The sequence below is a fragment of the Arvicanthis niloticus genome, chromosome 1, assembly GCF_011762505.2.
Source record: "Arvicanthis niloticus isolate mArvNil1 chromosome 1, mArvNil1.pat.X, whole genome shotgun sequence".
NCBI classification, from domain to species: domain Eukaryota; kingdom Metazoa; phylum Chordata; class Mammalia; order Rodentia; family Muridae; genus Arvicanthis; species Arvicanthis niloticus.
The window spans coordinates 148,142,369-148,160,324 of NC_047658.1; the positions used below are offsets into that span (position 1 = coordinate 148,142,369).

The following is a 17,956-nucleotide window of genomic DNA, read 5'->3' on the forward strand; positions in this document are numbered from 1 at the left end:
ATTAAATAATAATACAATAACAATAATAACAATAAAGTGATACAAGCTATAATCAAAGCTAACCTGCTTTTCACTACTACTGTGTGCTGGCAATTTTAGAGAATGTCAGTCTTTAAAATATTGGTCCTACTAAGGACGCTCTGGTAACCACCTCACCTCCATGTATTTCCTCCCAGACCTCAGGTAACGCCCAGTGCACATGGCCTGGACGATCTGAGGCTCTATGCTGCTAGAGAGAAAAGCCTGGCTGAGCCGGGCCTGGAGTAGGCTTGTGAGTGTTGTGAAGGGGTGGGTGCAGTCTGTTCGTGCCAGGCACACAATATGCCTGCCAATGGGAACAGGACACAGTGAGAGAAGGGAGCTCTGGGTGCCCCAGGGGGCTGTTCATGGCTGCTGAGTCCTCAGCAGTGAGGCAGGACAGGGCTCCAGGGAGGGCCTGGCTGGGAAATGCCCATTAGAATCAGTTTCTCTTCTGGGACCACGTAGGGCATTGCTCTCCCTAGAGCCCAAGCCACCTCCTGGGCAGCCAAAGGCTGCTTCCATCTCCCTTCCTAGGTGCTAAGCTCCTCGTTTCTCTTGCTACCCAGACTTAATTGCACTTCAGAAATGAAAATCATATTCAAGGAAATAAGGCCTAGAAGGGAATTTAAATACGGCCTAGCTCGTCTCTTTTGGAAAATGCGCAGAACCCAGAGTGGTCAAGTGATGTTCCTGGTCTCCTCCAGCTGACGAGGCAGTATTCTTTCCATGCCCCACCAGCCATGTCTCTGGAAAGAGGCATCACAGCTGGGCCGTTGGGGCTTCAGCTCCAGCCCCTCCCTTTTTGGTTGGGAGGCCAAACACTCTGCAGATTCTAACAGTAACAGAACTGATGTCTGGGCTGACAGCGAACAGTGATGTCATTGTCTCAGTGCCAGGAAGCACCAGCCTTGCTTTGGGATGGGTGTGAGTTTGCATTTCTGGGGTGCTGAGTCACACCTAGTGTCTCTCCTCTTGGCTGATCACAGTGCGAGGTAGTCCAATCAGCATTTAGTGAAGAGGACATCAGGGCTGGGAACACATTCCTGCAAGGGACTCAGATAACATCCTGTGCGCAAGCCCCTCCCCTCTGCTCAACTGCTGTCATTCAAAAGGAGAGTACCAGCAGGCCAGTATCTCGGCGTTTACTGGACAGCAGAACCAGGGGCTCTGGGCCTGCAGTACAAGAATTCCAGGAGACACGGTACACAGGAAAGTTCTAGGCACTGTGGAGACAACCAAAAGGTGAGCTTGGGGGCAGGTCAATCCAGATAAATGAGTTGTATATGGTCACTGACAGACATACTTGACTGTATAAACTCATGCACACATTCAAATATATGTGCTCCCTGATACATGTGTGTCAATGTACATACTTACACAGACAAGAGTGTACATGTGAATGTACTCACTGACACGCCTATGTGAGTGTATATGCTCACTTGCATCCCCCATGTGTGTTCATGAGTGGACATCTCACTCACATACATATAAACATAAAGGCTCACCCACACACCCGTGTGAGCGTACGTGTTCACTCGCAGACCCATATGAATGCACAGGCTCCTTCATACACCTGTGGGAATGAATACACATGTTCACTTACACAGTTGATTATGTATGTTCATATACACAGGTAAAGATACTTACACATATATGCAAATGTACACGTTCACACATACATATGAATGTGCATTCTTACTCAAAGCCCTCAGTGAAACACCTCTACCTTGGAGGAGGAGCTTCCTTAATTGTTTCCCTAATTGTTGATTGGCTAAATAAAGACAGCAGAAGCTAATCGTTGGGTGAAAGAGAAGGTGGGATTTCTGGGCAGGACAGGAAAAGGAAGGCAGAGGGAATGGGGAGTCCGACCAGGCAGTGGACAGACAAGAAGCTGCAGACATGTAGGTCTCTCGGGGCACCAATAGTTTGTAGCCTCTGCAGGCGACTGCAGAGGTCAAGGAAGATGGAGCAGGTTATTTTTCACCCAGCCTTTGAGTTATCTGGTCAGTTTTAAAATATAAAGGTCTCTAGTGTTTTCCTTCTACGGGGCTAAAGGGAGCTGGTAGAATGACCATTGCTGGCACCAGGCAGGGAACAACCAGAGACTGGAGCAGCTTTGATAGGCTAACCATGGGAGCTGGGTGGGACAGCAAGGATGAGAGACCAGAGGAGCGTAGCTGTGAGGAAAAAAAAAATTAGCTAGCAGGCGGGCAGCTGCTGGTCCCAGAGCCTAGCCGGAAGTAGCATGGTTTTCTAAAATTACACACAACACTACCAGCTGAAGTCTCCCAGACCCCTCATGGGGTCATGGGTTCTTTATAAGGAGCAAAGCCCCACCCACCTTCTGGTTGTCACCAGCACAGGGCCCACTTCAGTTCAATTCTCCCCAAACCCACACTTGATCTCCTTTGCTTCACCTATGAGGTTGCTCTGGTGCCTTCTAAGGTCCTACCCAGTGTCACAGACCCTCTAGAGAGCATCTCTCCACAAATGCTAACCCCACAACCCGGAGGCATGGAATGCCTCAACTGTTAGCACATGGAGGCATCGCAGCTAGACATCCGGTCATGTTCAAGCTTTTGCCTGTGGAGAAACGGTGCCTGTCACACATAAAGGGACACATAAGAGAGGAGAGGAAACAGACTCCAGGGCACTCTCTGCAAAGCCAGTGCCGAGGCAAACTCAGCTCTTCACAGGCTGTGTCGTCAGGAGAGCAGGCGCGTAAATCACCTGTCTACAGAGAAAACACTGCCGAGTGGCTCGCTTGCTCACTCACTCCCACTCAATTTCCTGGCGGAGGCAGAAGAGACAAGATCGAACAGGGGTCAGAATCTTTCAGTTGACTGCCCAATCAGAGGCAGATAAATCACAGGACGTGGAGCATCTGCAGAGGGTCCCTGAGTGAGGAGCTCTGGGTAAACCAGACAAAGACACTGGAACTACAATTCTCACAGGCCTTTTTAGACTCTCTCTCTCTCTCTCTCTCTCTCTCTCTCTCTCTCTCTCTCTCTCTCTCTCTCTGTGTGTGTGTGTGTGTGTGTGTGTGTGTGTGTGTGTGTGTATGTGTGTGTGAGAGAGAGAGAGATCATTTCACCGGGTTGCCCCCAGCAGTCCCTGCCCAATACCAGAACACCAGCATCCAGCGATTCTGTTCTAGAGACTTCTGCCAAAAGCAGGAACCAACAGGGTGAGCAAAGCAGAAAGCCAGCATCACAAAAGCAGACACCCAGGGAGACAGGTGCCACTGATGTCACTGGCCAAGGGTGCTCCTGGGTTTGGTTTGTTTACCCTGTTCCATCAGTTCTGATTTAGGAATCCCTTCTTCCTGCTCTCTTGGCTAGGAGGAAGGCTGCCTCTCCTTCCAAGACCAGTCCATCCTCCTGATCAGCTGATCTCAGCAGAGTGCAGGATTCCAGTCCCCTCCCCAGACTGATATGATGACACAAAACATTTAGGACAGAGCTGTGTTCAGTCCCAGGATCTCCCCTGAAATGATGTCAGCTAGAGTTGCTGCAACCATCTGGAACATGAAGGGACGGATCATAGAGGATTGAGCAGTGCAAAGGAAACTGGGGAGAATGGAGGAGAAAACAGGATGGACAGGAGAATGAACCATGAACAAACAGATGAATGAAAGTAGGCCCAAGCATCATCATCTGGGCTCTGCCCAGTTCTCTGCAGTGTTTAGTGCTAATGTCCCTGCCTTTGATCTCAGCAGCAGCCGGATGAGCTCATTACTTCATCTTCCAACCTGCTCAGGACCAGAGCTAGGCCTTAGAAACCAGCATGCCCCCAGGCCATATGATACGCCTCCACTCTGCCCTTTAAGCTCCTAGAAGAGCCCTGGGCTGCTTGCTTCCCACTCTGACGAGGTAACATTCTGACAAAAGCCTCAGCCCATGGGCTGGTGGGGCGCGAGACTCTGGGATAGAAATGCCAAGTCTGCGGGCATGTGTTTCAGAACTCAGAGCTCTGAAGCCAGCAGAAGAACATCAAGAGGTGACAGTGTGCAGGGCAGCACTGGGCAATCCATGCAGGATGATGCTGACCTAAACTTCCCACACAGCAGTGATGCCAAGGTACTACTGGGAAGGTGTCCTGGGAGTCCTTAAGATATCTGTTTGTTTCCCTTTGACATTGGACCCATTTGCACAGGGCCGCTTCCTGCTCTCAGAGACACTATTCTCCAGACCTGGGAGATGCTAAGGAGACAAGACAGGAAGCAGCGAGAAAATGCCCGGGCACTTCCTCTGAGGCCTTCGAGTGGGAGCGCGCAGGCCCCACCCACCTGCTGCCATCCCAGTAAATGGGAGGCAGCAAAGTGACGCAGGAGTTGGCCTGAAATAGGGAGGTGGCATCCCACGGCTGCCACCATCACTAGATGCCCACTTACTCCAAGGAAGAGGAAGAGCCCAAAGCTCATAGAAGCAGCTGTGTGGGGTCCTTCCTGCCTCCTGCATGCATCCCAACCCTTCTCCCTCTATCAGGAAAGCCCCGATCCTCCCCCCACCCCTGCCTCCACTAAGTCCTCCTCCTCCACTCTGCCCATCCACTTCCTGACCCTGGCTGGACCTACCTTCCCTCCCAGAGCAATATCAGCACTGCACATGCCTGAAGCCCTCTCCTGGGAGAGAGCAAGCAGGAGAAGCCGGCTGTGGTGGCACATGGCTTTAATCTAGCACTCGGGGGCAGAGGCAGGCAGATCAGGGCTTCCAGATCCTGTCTCGAAAATAACGAATAAATAAATAAAAATTAAAAAACAAAACCAAGGGAAGTGAGAGTTGGGTGCAGAGCCACCTACCCTGCCTGCCTGAGTTTTTGTCCTTGCTCTGCCACCTCCTTCATTACTCTGACCCACCTTTCTACTTCTCCACTGCTCAGGTCCCGGTTTTCTCATCTGTAAAATGAGAAAACAACAGAACTAAGGGTGGCCAAAACAGCTCACCTGGCCCAGCCTGCAGTGACTGTAACAAACCTGAGTTTTCATGGTTCTGTTTTGTGTTTTTCAGAGAGGGTTTTACTACATAACCCTGGCAGGCTTGGAAATGGCTATGCAGACCAGGTGTATACTGAGTTTAAAACATGTACCACCACACCCAGCCACTTTTCCTGTCTTTAATTCATTCTTTTCTTCCACCAAATTCAAAGTCCAGGCTCTGAGTCTCACCCCTGACCATGTCCCTAGCCTGTGACTCAAAACTATCTTCTAAGTGCCACAGGGGGACAACCACCCGACAGGACTCTCTAAAGGACTGAAGCACCCTTGGGGGTTCTGGGGGTGCGAAGCAGTGCACTGAGCCCTGTGGTCCTGGATTCCAGTGTGGTCCAAAATCAAGTGGGGAACCATGGACAAGTTTCTCTACCTTCCTGGGGCTCACTGTCTGAAAAGTGGAGTTGACAATATTAAACTCACAGGCACACTTCAAGGAATCGGGGAAGGGGAGGAGGTCTTTAAAGAGCTGACACATGGCAATCTCCAGAGGGACAAGCTGACCTGTTTCAAGGCTCGGAGGCCGGCTTTGCTGCCAGTAACAGCTCCTGTACTTTGAAGCCACTTGTAGCCTCATCTGCTCCCTGAGGGTAGAAAGAAGAAAGCAGGCCAGAAGACAGAAGTGCCTCCCTCCTACTTGGCTCAACAGAAGGAGGTTCTAGAAACATCCCTGCAGGAAACCTCCCAGCGAGGTGATGGCCCCACAGCCTCATGTTCCCAGATCTCAGAGCTACCGACTCCCACTCCGACTGTGTCCCGCTCACCCTGTCAGGCAGAGAGGGCGGGATGAAAGGATGGAGCTGAGACATTAACATTTCAAAGTAAATATTGGATGCCTGCAGCCCTCTGCTTCCAGGCTGGCTGGTGTGTGGAGCCCACACGGAGGGTGGGGGTAGATCAGCATGTGCCACCCCGAGGCTTTTGTGCTTGATCAATCAGCTCTCGGTTCCCTTCTGCCACACGTTAAAGAGAAACATCGCTGACAAGCCCCTCTGTTTCCCCAGTCTGGCTGCCTGGTATCAGCCAAGCCAGGATCAGGCCTGGTTTGGTGCCCCTTGCTTTACAGGCACCACAGGGAACTTCAGCTCCCTCCAATCTGACTCACCTGCCTACCCAAGCAGGACTAAGGACAGACTGTAGCCTCCCAGGAGTCCCGGAAGAAGGGAGGAAAATACGTTCATTGCTTCACTGTGCCCATAACCTGCCCGGATTCTCATCTAGACCCCCCTCTGCCAGATGCCACTGAGTTAGATTTTACTTTTAAAATATTCATTTTTATTGGCTCCCTTTCTGCCTGCCAGGAACCACTCCTGACAATTCTCCATATGCACAAAGAATTCCATAGCCAGTGACCACCCAGAGGGGCCAGCCTGGCACAGGATGCTCAGAGGAAACAGAGACCATGACAGACACTCGTTTTAGCCCCAACACCACGGGAAAGGATTTGCTAAGATGCTCCAAGCACGCAGACACCCTTGCCCATACCCTACCCATATTCTCATTTAGTTCTTCCGCCAAACACTCCAGGCGTAGAGGCAGAGACATTCTCAAAACAACTGTCTACAGTCAGGAAGTCTTCGAACTGTCAACAAGCATCCAAGGGGGAAATGGAAATTTTGTATCATTCCTACATTCGGGTAGGAATAACGCAGCAGCCCGTGTCCAAATAACCAAGCTTCAAAGAACTCTGCTGGCTAGCAGGCTCAACCTCTCGGGGGGATAGGACCAACCACTGCAATAAGCCTGTCACGGCGCTGACGGCACCATCTGATCCCAAGCCTTGCAAAGCATGATGAGACTCTTTAGTGCCAGGCTTTATGTTATACTACTTAAAATATTCTAGAAGAATCTACCTGTGGGGACAGTTTCCAAGCGGAAGAAAATATTACAATATAGGATGCTGTGGTAGTTTGAATGAAAATGGCCCCCACAGGCCCACAGAGAGTGGCACTATTAGGAGGTGTGGCCTTGTTCGAGTAGGTGTGGCCTTGCTGGAGGAAGTGTATCATTGGGGGTGGGCTTCGAGGGTTCAATTGCTCAAGCCAGGCCCAGTTTCCCTCTCTTCCTGCTGCCTCTCCAGCACCATGTCTGCCTGTGTGGTGCCATGCTTTTCCGCCATGATGACAACTGACTAAGCCTTTGAACAGTTAAACCAGTTCCAATTAAATATAGTAATATTTTTATAAAAGAATGTTTCCCTTTATAAAAGTTGCTGTGGCCATGGTGTCTCTTCACAGCAATAGAAACCTTAACTAAGACAAATATGTTATAAGAAAACACCACAAAGCCACATTGAATTCCAAAAAAAAAAAAAAAAAGAAAAAGAAAAAAGAAAAAAAAAAAAAAAAGAAAAAATAAATAAATTGCTTTCCAAGGAAATGTGCCGGATTTGGTTTCTTTTATTTAAAACTTTGAGAATAAGTAATTCGGGCCAGAGAGATGGCTCAACCAAGCCTATCTGAATGCAATCCCAGATCCCGCACTGTGGAGAGAACCTTCCCTTGCACACAGGCTGTGGCACACACATACTCATGGAATAAATTAAAATGTAAGGAAAAAATTTAAAGAGAAAAAGCACAATTTAAGCTAATATTACACACACATATGTGGCAATATTACAGAAGCGATGGAGAGAGAGCATTATAACCACAGACCTTGTGGGCTCTCACTGCTGAGCCTGGGGCATAGGCAGACAGGCACTGGGCCTTCCACCAGAATCATAACATATTGGATTCACAGTTACTCATTTTATCATTATCATTCCATTAACATATGCCTCAAGACACAATATAAAATATCTTTTATATTATCAGATTTTCACTTATCTTGATGCTGGGGATACAGCTCAGTGGCCAACGCTAGCCTGGTACATTCACGGTCCAGGGACTCATCGCTGCACCACACATGCAAAATAAAAAATTATTTTCAAGAATGTGCGTCATAATATTGGTAAGGACATTTGCAGGCAGAAAGGGGCTGGCACTCTGGGGACTGCTGAAGCCAAGTGGCTCTGCCAACTGAGAGTCGTCTGGGTTATTGAAAACCGGAGACAAACGAGCAACAATAACCACGCACGGCATTGCCCATCATGCCATTGGCACACGCTGGCTCTACGTGGACGGCTCTAAAGCTCACAACCTCTGTGCAAGGTGAGTATCATTGTAGCCATAGAGACCACAGCTCTGGGGCTGGGGACACGGCAAGGCCAGGGTCACCAAGCTGATCCCCCTGAGGATGAGGAATCAATCACAGACCGTCTGTCCACACAAGCAAAGCAGCCAAGCAGTCTCTCAAATATTTATAGACATAAATGGTGAATGAACCAAAGCGCAATTCAATCCAACACATATTTATAAATATTTATAACCAAATGTTTGGCTTTGATAAGGCCTATTCTCTGAAGTGCCTAGCATCAGACAAACAGGGCCCTTTCTACCAGAACAGGCTGTGGCTCACCTGGGAATGGTGGCTCATCTCCCTTCACACACTTCTGTCTGTGAATACATCCAAACCCAGGTGGCCCACTAGCCTGGTACCCAGCATCGTCAGTTTAACACACCGTGAAAATAAGACCAGGCTGCGTGGGAAGCTCAGGAATCTGCCTGTCGCAGCCTCAGCTCTACAGAAGCGCCCTAGCACCCTCAAAATACAACGCAAGGCGGTGAACAGAGAAACCCCAAGCTTATCTTCCTTGTTGCTCACAGTCTGCTCTGAGCAAGTTTTCCAGGACACCATGATCCTGCCCAACAGCCAACCTCTGTCTGCATCCGCTGGCCCTTCCCGCTCCACTTCTTCTCTGGCCTAGGCAGTGCTGCTAAGCTCTCCAGGACCCCAAGGGGATGCCTCCTCCCATAGGAAAGCCTCATCTGTTCAAACCTTTCTGCATTCACAGGCAGCAAGCTGCGAGATGGGATTCAGAGCTTGCAATATGCAAATGTACACATCCACTGAGCCTCGAGCCTCGTGACCTAGGGCCACATCAAACAAGGACATGCTGAACAGAAAGCTACACACACTGCAGGCCCAGGACCCGTGCTGTCTCATGGTATTATCTGCTTCCCTCTCCTGAGCACACCATGGGCCACTGCTGTCCCATTTCACAGGTGAAGAAAATAGATCTTTTAAGGGTCTGATTCGCACAGCCCGGCCCTATACTCTTTAATTTCAAGGGTTATGATCGACCACTAGTAGTTTTGTTTTGAAACAGGAACTTGTGTGGCCCTGCTGGCCTCAAACCATTATTTAATGGAAAATGACTTTGAACTTTTGAGCCTCCTGCCTCCACCTTCCAAGAGCTGGAATTGCAGGCAGCCTCCCTACATTTCCGGTTTTCTTGGTGCCAGGGAGCAAGCTCAGGACCCCGTGGATGCTCGGCGAGCATCTGTACACTGAGTGCATCCCAGGCTTCACCTCCTGTTAGTTTTGGAGTCAACAATTAAACAACATCAGAAGTCACAACTAAGGGACAACTAAAATGGACCAAAGAGCATCTTGGGAAGGATCACTTTCAGTCACTTCTGCCCAAGATTGCAAATATGCATTGAGGACTCTCTCTCTCTCTCTCTCTCTCTCTCTCTCTCCTCTCTCTCTCTCTCTCCTCTCTCTCTCTCTCTCTCCCTCTCTCTCTCCCTCCTTCTCTCTCTCTATCCTTCCCTCCCTCTCTTCATCTCCCTCCCCCTCTCTCTCTGACTCTCTGTCCCTCTGTCTCTCATTGTCTGTCTCTGTTTCTGTCTCTGTCTCTCCAGGATGACCTCAAACTCAGAAATCCACCTGCCCCTGCTTCTCGAGTGCTGGGATCAAAGGCAAGCACCACCTTGAATCTTCTAGAGTCCCTGGAAGTGTCGAGGGCTTTCTATTCCAATGAACTCTTCTGAAAGCTTTCCTTCAAGACTTAGGTTTATGATGTGATGCCCCAAAGGTGACCTGAGATTCCCGAGATTCTCTTCTAGTACAGAGGGAATGCCTGAAGATGTGGGAAGGGCTTCATTAGACCCAGGCAGGGCAGAGAGACGGAGGACATCCCCAACTACACCACACTGTCTAAAGCCACACCTGCCTTTCCCAGGCACCAGTTACCAGGAACTAGGCAGGAAGTGGGGACAAGGGGTGCTGCAGAGGAAGTATCTACTGGACTTCTGGCAACCTCACAATGGACCATCCATGATGGCAATGTGACATGCCAGGGACCAAAGGGACCAGTAACAGGAAATTCCCCCAGCTCCCAGGTCAACTCAAGGGGCTCTCACAGAAGGCCAGGACAGCAGTCTGCAGAACCATGGGTCGCTAGGCATGCCTGCACACACTCGGGTCTTCTGCCAAGATTGGCACAAGCAGGACTTGAGCGAAGGCCTCGATTCTTAGATCTGTGTGACTCTGGAGTCTTGCCTCAGTTCAGGAAGAATCCTGAGTCCCAGAAAGACTCAGCCTCCCAAGCTCCTTGAACCAAAACACATTAAAAATCTGAGCTCTTTTCAGCTGTGTGATCTCAGGTACATCCTTGACCACCCTGAACCTAAGTTTTCTACTCTCCCAATTGGAGTTAGTGGGCTGGTGTGGTGGTGAAAACCTGTAACCTCAGCTCTCAAGGCTGGGAAAAGAGCGGTTACTTCTTCTCTTCCAGCCTGAGATTCATAGCAAGTTTTTGTCTCAAGTAAGTGAATGAGCAAATGAGTAACTCCTCAGCATCAGGCCATGTCTGACAGGAGGCACCTTGCTCTGCCCCTTGGCTTTGGCTACTTGCATTCTGGCTACATGTGAGATTCTTGGCTGCCTCGGGACAGAGCTTACATCTGCTTGTCATCAGAGCCTAGTCACAGAGGTGTTCAGCAAGCCACAGAGAACTGAAGAACCAAGGGGCCCTGGCCCCAGAACATGTAAGGCCATGGGGTTCTGGGGCTCAGGAGTCCCTCCAGCCTTCTTGGCTGGCTGGCTATGGTATAGCTGGCATATCCACCCCAGGCTCTACATGAGCCTCCAAGGAACAGCTCCTTCTGTTGCTAGAGGCCAGGGCCGACTTAGCAACTCTGTCTGAGAGTGGCCTTCAGGTTCCACTGGTGAAAGGGTCTCTCTGCTTTCTCTGCAGTCTGCAGCCTGAGTCCCCATGCTCCACACGCCCACACCCACCTTTTAATGTTCGGGTGCTTCCTTGGCTGAAGCCAGCCCCTCCCTATTTCTTCAGAAGCCCTTATGGATCTAGGTGGATTTGGGGGTTCCTGGGCTTGGTAGACATGCTCTAGAAGTGGGTAGTGTGGCACATCTGGATCCCTGCTGACCCTCAGGGACCCCAGTGTCAGGCTTGAAAAACACTTGGGCATTCTGTCCCCTGGGGATCATGTTTCTTTGCAAGTGTGAGGTTCACTGTCACTCTGGTCATTGCTGATGGGACCAGAAATAAGCCTGTCATTGAGCACCTGGGTGTATTGGATCCTTATGTAAAATTTAATCTATGAAGCTCCTGACCTTATTGCTTTATGTAAAATTCATCCCTGCTCCCTCTTGTCCAACCAGAAGCTTAGTCACAGGCCAAGGCCTCCAGAAGTGAAGAAACACTCCTCCTGTGAGGACCAGGGGTAGATGGCATACAGAAGGCCTTCCCATAATGCTCTGTCAGATGGGGTGCAGGATGTGTGGGCCTAGTGGACAGGGTACAAGCCAGTGTGTGTGTGTGTGTGTGTGTGTGTGTGTGTGTGTGTGTGTGTGTGCGCGCGCGCGCGCGCGTGCGCGTGCATGCACGGGGAACAGCTCCCCTGCTGTGTGCCCTTGGATAAGTTGACCTGCCTTTCTGAGGCGTAATGTAAAAGAGGGATCAACACTTGGGGGCTGTGGTGAGATTACAGTCCTTAGCTGGTCTGGGTTAGGACCAGCACAGAATAACAGGATTCAGCTATGAGGAAGGACTAAGGATGCGGAAGAGAAACAGAGGGAAGAATAGCATTGAATCATTGTATCCCTGCCTCCTGATCTCCTGATGCCCTCAGCCTAGCTAATGAGAACGCCCTTCCTCACTTCCTGGAAAGGTCCCAGGCCTCTTCCTCATGGCCTGTCCAGGGGTCGTGGGGTCAGTATAACCTTTCTCAGCCTTCCTAGACAAGAGGTACCCACTGTACATGGCCCATCTGCCCCACACCTCATAGCCCCAGCTGATAACCTGGCCCGCCTTATGAACCTGGTGGCCATAAGGCTCCTCCCTGATCTAGCTCCTTCTGTAGCAGGGGGTGTCAGGGTCTGGGCACCCTGCCCAATTAACACCCTAGAGGGTGCCAGCAAGCAGCTGCCTCGGCAGCCAGGCTCCCTAGGGAGAGAGGCCCAGGTGTTCTTGCCTCCTCTTCTGGCAGGCTGGTGGCAGGAGTGTTGAGGACCTGCCAAGGCCTGGCCCTCATCCTAGGGCATCCGAGCTTCCTGTAGGATGGAGGGGCAGCTCACCCCTCCATGCCTGCACACCATACAGATTGGAAAAGCCTCATTCATACCTGGTCCCAGCTTAATGCCCATCTACAAGCAGTTGGTGGACTCTACCTTGCATGGTTGCTAGGTTACAGGAGTGTGTGTGGCTTGGGATTTGGTCCCAGTAGGTACCCAAAAGTGTCCTGGTTTTCTCTCTCCACCTCCCACCCTTACATAAGTGGCCGATCCTTTCCCTCTTGGAAAGCAAGGGCAAAAGCAGTCATTTCACGTCTGTGCTTCTGAGAGATGAGAACTTAGTGAGCACTTGGTAGAGAGGAAAATTAAAGATGATGTGACAAGGAGAAGCCTCCCCTGAGCAAGCAGAGAGCACAGGAAGCAGAAATACAGAAGTGAGGCAGACGTTCGTGCAAAGAGCGCTTATCTACTAAAAAAAAACGCCACAAGGACGGGGAACATCTTGTTACCAAAGCTTATTCACACCTACACTTTCACCTGAATATTCTCAGTATATGATATTTGTTTATGTCTAACCAGTTTGACAGCCAGTTACCCTCACTTCTAGAAAGGATGTAAGTCTTCAGCTTTTAAAAGCACAGTGTAGATTCGCAGATACAACCCCCAGACTCTGTAACACTGCCCCCTAGTGACACTGTACCAATTGGAGGACCAAACACTGGGGGCAGATCCCTGGTTGATGTGTAAAGAAAGTTTTGACCTTCACGTGACCTTCAGCCTTGACCTTCACATGACCACACGTGTAGGTCACGCCTCAGCCACCAGTAAACTTTTTTGAAATATCTGTGAACTAGGGGGACAACCTGGGTAAGAGGAATCGGAAGGGTCATTTCTGAGTTGTAATCTGAGCCTGGTTCTCTGTCTACGAAAGGAAGGGTGAATCCTAGAAGGCCTCTGAGACCCTGGGCGGATAGCTCTGGTTTTCCAGAACTCTTGGAATGCAGCTCATGGTGAGCACTTGGTAAATGTATTAGAATCCCTGGGAACCTTCAGAAATACAGGCTTCTGGTTCCACCCTCAGAGTCTAAACTGGAATACTAAGTGGAGGGTTATGAGGCGGCTCCCAAAGACCCAAACCTTTATGTCCCTGTGTCTGAGAAGGAATTTTCCACAGTTCAAGATGCACTGATGTCAAGCCTGTAATTATGGCACTCCAGAAGCAGGTGGAGGCAGGGAGTTGGAAATTTCTGGGGCCAGCTTGGGCTACATAGTGAGATGTTTTTTCTTGGTTATGAATGTAGAAGTTTTGAGGCATCCGGCTCTATCATACAACCTGCCATTTCTAGTAGGTTAAAGGGAAACTCTCCCTTTAGGCCCATTTGACCTGATAGGAAAACTGAGGTCAGAGAGGTAACATGAGAAACTCAAGGTCATCAGGAGGTGGTAGGCTGAGCCCTTACCTTTGGAGTGCCCTCCCACTTCCTAGGGGAAGTAGAACCTTCCTGACTGTGCCTTCCATCTTGTGCGCAGGGAGCTGGGCTCTGTCTAAGCCTCAAAACCCAGAGCCCCAGCGCATCCAGCCCTCAGCAGACCAGCGAGCTTTGTCCTCCTAGGACACTGTTACATTTGCTGCTGAAATTCCCTTCACATTTTGAACACTTGGAGCCCAGCTGCTGGCATTATTTGGGAGAGAAACCTTCAGGAGTCCCTGAGGGCATTTCTCTGGTGCCGCCTTCTCGCTTTTCTTGGCCTTTTGCCCAGATCCCCACGGTCACCACCCATCCCACTGCCTGGCTGCTTCTGCTCTTGTTCCCAGGGGACCCTGGGCTGGAACCTGTGAAATCATGAAACAGAAGGAGTCTTTCTCCCTTCACACCACCCTCATGTGTTTGCCACAGTAACTAGAAACCTGACACCAGAGCCACCTCCAGCCTACTCCTCCATGCCCCGAATGCTCAGCCTGGGTTTTGACACTGGAATGAGACAGGTGTAGTAGCTATGATCAAAACTTGCCCTTGCCTCGTCCGCTCTGGGGAGTGTCTAAAATGAGGGTCATGAGCGTGGAACATCCCTTCCTGCCCTTGGTATTTCCATTAAAATTATGGTAACACATTCATGACGCCTGGCTTAGGGGAGACTGGAAACAAGGCCCTGGCCTGCCCTGGCCTGCCCTGGCCTGCCCTGGCCTGCCCTGGCCTGCCCTGGCCTGCCCTGGCCTGCCCTGGCCTGCCCTGGCCTACCTGGCCTGCCCTGGCCTGCCCTGGCCTACCTGGCCTGCCCTGGCCACTTCTTCCAAGCATGCATGACTGAAAGCCAGGAAGTCCCCCAGGCCCCACAATGCTCACTGGAGTTTGGTTAGACATTGTGCTTGACACCAGCTACCCTGAGGGGCAACTTCCAGACTAGGCAGAGGGGACTCTTTGGCTTAAGTCTAATGGCCTGGACCACCCTCTGGTCCGGCCAAGGGAGGCTCCCCAAGCTGCATAGCCACACGCAGCAGGCAAGGCTTCCTCTGTGTCCTCCCAGTCAAACTTGGTCTCTCCTCTTCCGGCAGGATGTGGAGGACTCCGAGCCACCCAGCCAGCTCTCTGTTGCTTCTGTGTTCTTCAATTACAGTGACAAAATGGTTTGCCGCAGGAACCGAGCCGACATCTGGGTCTCAGTTAGCAGCTGACACGGGGCTTGCTAATTAATCTGGAAGCGTGAGTTGACAATGGCTCGGATCCCGGCACAGTCAGGAAGAAAGTGGCTGACAGGGCCGAGAACAGAAGGTGACGGTGGTGGAGGGCCAGAGAGGGGTGCCAAGGTCACCAGGAACGACCGAGAGTCCAGAGGACAGGGGAGGACGGGAGAGATGGCCAGGCTTCGCTGTCCCCCTGGCTTTGTCATCTGCTGCCCAGAGACCAGTAGGAGGTGGCACCGCAGCAGCTGGGAGGGTCCAGCTGATACCAGCTCAGTGTCCAGAGCCAGGGAGGAAGACAAAGGGACACACACACTTCACTGACTTATCTTAGTCCCTTCTGTCCCTCAGATCTGAGGCCCGTGTGCTGTTTCATGACTTGCCTAAGGCTGGACTCCTCTTCAAAACAGTGAAACTTTATAAAGGACAACACATAGAGTTTCAAGGGAATATGCGTGTATTTTTAAGGTGTTTATTCTTTCAGTCAGCATCGATTAGCCAGCCAGCTCTTAACCTAGCCCCTACAGCACTGGTTCTCAACCTTCCTGACGCTGCAGCCCTTGAATACAGTCCCTCCTGTTGTGGTGACACCTCCAACCATAAAATTATTTTATTGTTACTTTGTAATTGTAATTTCACTACTGTTACGAATCGCAATGTAAATATCTGATAGGCAGATGGTTTGGGGCGACCCCCGTGAAAGGGTCATTCAACCCCACAAAAGGGTCATGACCCACAGGTTGAGAACCGATGCCCTACATGGTCCCACAGACAGAGACACGAGCTTTATGTACGTGGCCATAGGTAATCCTTATATCAACCAAGGAAATTCTAGCTTCATTTACAGTAGCGAAAACAGGTTCAGAGAGGTTAAGTAATTGCCTAGAATTGCACAGCCAGTAAGTACAGGACCAGACTCCACACAGAACTGATTAAAAAAAAAATAGTATGCCTGCCCCAACTCTAGGCACCTGTAGCCCCCCATAAACTCTCTGTATCCCTCTCTGCCATCAATTCAATGTGACATTGGGGGACGGGTTATAAAATCTCCAGCCACAAAGGCTGAGGAAGCCCTAGGAACTTGGTTCCCTGCTGTCCAGTGTGTCACACAAGGGCTCTGCCACTCAGTGAAAAAGAAATCAGGCCTGGGGGGAGGGGCTGCTACCAGCACACAAGGCTCACTGCCTGCCTCAACATCTGCTGCCAGACATTGTGTTTTCAGGAATCCTGAATCCTGCAGTCTGTGCCCTCCTAACTCAAACTCACCGGACTCCAGTCTGATGCAGAGATGCGGTAGAGAACTGGGCCTGACACCCAGGGTCCCATGCTCACCTGCAGGCATTCAGCAGGCAGCTCTGAGCATCTTTGTTACAGAGTCAGCGTCCCTCTGCTTCTGCCTCTGCTTCTGCCTCTGCCTCAGTGCTTGCAGCAGTGAGTGGTGCCACCTGGAGAGCCATTCTGCAGGACACCGGGCTGGGGGTGCTGAAACTGTAGCATTTTCTGGGCTCAAGTCTCTATCAGACTGAGATGAAGACTCCATCAGCCACTGGATTCACCCCTTCAGGGATGCTATCTCCCCATCCCTGATTTGATCCCTGGTTGATTTGGCCAGCACTGTCACCACAGCATGTGCTGCCTGGCAGCCTCGCTGGCCATGTCAGCTTGGGTCCAGCCTGGAAATGGCACCCGCACGCACCTCACTCTGGCTGGCAGTTGGCCTTGCTTTGCTCTCACCTTCTGTGGATCTATTCATCACTCCCAGGCTTCCTTTGGCTTCTGAAAATTAATTATCAGTGATTTGTTAAGTTCATTAGTTCTGCCTCTCAATGGCATGGAAGACCCGCCATCTGGACGCACATTTTCATTTCCATGTGTGCTGTTTTGTAATTACACGGTAAGCATTGTGGCCCTGCAAAGCCGTGTCAAAGCACTCAACTCACCCTTGCTCTCTTTAGACCTGAAGCTTCCCCACCAGTATGTGTGGGTTTGTCCCCAAGGGTCTCAGGGGTTGTCATGCCTCAATCACATGCAAATTCCACTGGCTTTCCCTTCCTGGGGCTTACAAAGTTCCCTGAGAGTCAAATCCTGGGTAGATGCTGGTCACGCCCATCTCTTATTTAAGCCTTCACAGCTCTGTGAGGTCATTATTATCAACGCAGTCTGCAGAAGCAGAAACTGAAACTCATACAGGGAAAAAACTTATCTAAAATCATAAAGCAACTGTAAGGAACACAGCAAGATTTGTGCTTAAGTCCTGAATGCACACCAGAAGATTTTCAGGCTAAGTTCAGTGTGCTGTAGCAAGGTCTCCATGATGGGGCCCTCCAAGTGTGGGTCTTACTCAAGTTCCATTTCCTGCCTGGCCCTTGAAATACAGGTAGACCCCAGAGCTGTCCTGCCTGCTCAGTACGTGGAAGTTAGCTATCTGACGACCAATAGATACCTAGATTGTCACCCCTGACTCCAAGAAAGGTCTCCCAAGGCAGGTGCCTACAGGACTTACCACACTCACTTTGTTAGACGACAGCTGATACAGAGTGGCTGAACCACAGCCCAAGATCACCTGGTTAGGAAGGTCAAGAGGCACATAGTGGAGGGACACCATCTAACTCAGAAATGGATGAAAGAAGAATTTATGTTTTAACTGAGACCTACAGGACAAAGAAGTGGCCCAGAGGAGTGTGTGTGTGTGTGTGTGTGTGTGTGTGTGTGTGTGTGTGAGAGAGAGAGAGAGAGAGAGAGAGAGAGAGAGAGAGAGAGTCAGTGTGTAAGAAAGAGTGTGTGTGAGAGAGACAGAGAAAGAGAGAGAAGGAGAGGGAGGGAAGGAGAGAGAGAAAGAGAGAGAGAGAGAGAGAGAGAGAGAGAGAGAGAGAGAGAGAGAGAGAGAGAGAAATTGCACGCACAAG

The 17,956-nt window shown here is 50.5% G+C and overlaps 1 protein-coding gene across 2 annotated transcripts in view; it reads right to left on the reverse strand.

Annotated features, from left to right (window-relative positions):
* Slit1 (slit guidance ligand 1) overlaps positions 1-17,956 on the reverse strand; it is a 147,140-nt gene that overhangs the window by 73,220 nt on the left and 55,964 nt on the right. The window lies entirely within an intron of this gene.